The sequence below is a fragment of the Centroberyx affinis genome, unplaced genomic scaffold (assembly GCF_046629955.1).
Source record: "Centroberyx affinis isolate AG114_WGS23_722 - 3 ecotype Tasmania unplaced genomic scaffold, CSIRO-AGI_Caff_v1 ptg001047l_1, whole genome shotgun sequence".
Lineage (NCBI taxonomy): Eukaryota > Metazoa > Chordata > Actinopteri > Beryciformes > Berycidae > Centroberyx > Centroberyx affinis.
In genome coordinates this window covers 145,462-147,163 of record NW_027279601.1, presented here as the reverse complement: position 1 = coordinate 147,163, position 1,702 = coordinate 145,462, and positions in this window count along the sequence as shown.

Below are 1,702 nucleotides of genomic sequence, written 5' to 3'. Positions count from 1 at the left end.
TTTACCTCCGTTCATCTTGTTGTCCTTGTTTTTAGCTGTATATTAATTCTGTGTAAGTACATTGAGAGCAACGAAAAACCGGAGTCAAATTCCTTGTATGTGTACATACTTGGCAATAAAGCTGATTCTGATTCTGATTCTGATACTTAAGGAGTATTGCTGTTTGCTGTCTTGCACTACTTCTAATGCCTGTACAGGTCTTGAGCGTGACACTGAACCCCTACCAGCTACAGACCCTGACCTCTCCCCTCACCGTGGAGGGGGGGGGCAAGAGAAAAGAGGATTTCCCTACAGAGAGCAATAGAGGATCACATTATTATAATTGTTGATAGTGCTAATGATAGTGACAGTGTTATTGATAGTGATGGTGATGGTAACAAGTGTCAATAGCAGTAGTTCTAATAATAGCTAGAGTGATGGTGGTAATGACAGTGGGATGATGTTAGCGCCGGGTGATATGGCTGAAAATGTTATCACGATTAAAGTGTTAAGAGTTAAAGAGTCCAGTCACAGCTGAGTGTTACTGTGTTGCAATTGTTTTAATCAATTTTTGGGTTCAACTGTTGGAGAGTGTGTTATGTGTATGTTAATGATAGCGGCAATGACAGAAGGTGCAGGTATTATGAGGTTCCTATTCTTGATGATGATAGTCAGTGTTTCCCCTGCTATTATATTACAACAGAGATGTCAACAGTTCCTTTGTGTGTTGAATAAAAAAAAAAAAAAAGTTCAAACTTACTAGATCAGTTGAAGTGAGAAAGACAGACCTAGCTGGTAGTGACAGTATTTATGGTCGTTGTTCGGAGTTGTGCAATTTTGCTTAACTTTTGCTCAGATATCGGTGACATTTTTTAAATATATCAGTAGATTAACCGAAATAAATAATGTGTCTGCTAATTAGTAATGACGAGCCTGTTACTGGTTAAGTATGTTTTTGTCAGTATGCACACGTAACTGCTTACTGCTCTTTCTTATTCTTTGTATTGCACATTTTGCATTACAACAGAGATGTCAACAGTTCCTTTGTGTGTTGAATAAAAAAGAAAAAGTTCAAACTTTGCAAAGTGACAAAGACAGAACTAGCTCTTACCACAGCATTAATGGTAGTGATGGTGACAGCATTAATAGGAGAACAGTAGAGGTAATCAGTGGTGGAAAGTAACTAAGTACATTTACTCGAATACTGTACTTAAGTACAATTTTGAGGTACTTGTACTCCACTACATTTCAGAGGGAAATATTGTACTTTTTACTCCACTATCTTTATTTGATAACTTAAGTTACTAGTTACTTTCAGATTCAGATTATTAATACAAAATATAATCAACTAATAAATTGTGATGTATTATTATAGATTACTGTAAGCTACCCAGCAGTATATAAAGTAGGGGAAATCAGCCCCACCTTTTCCAGTTGCAACATTAAAGTGATGCTTACACATTAATGCATCAATAATTATAATTCAATAATATAATATATACTGTATATTCTGAAATGGGCCATTCTGCATAATGAGTACTTTTACTTTTGTTGCTTTCAGTACATTTTGATTCTAATACTTTTGTACTTTTACTTAAGTAACATTTTGAATGCAGGACTTTAACTTGTAACACAGTATTTTTATTCTGTGGTATTTCTACTTTTACTTAAGTCAAAGATCTGAGTACTTCTTCCACCACTGGTGGTAATATGAGGTTCTTAC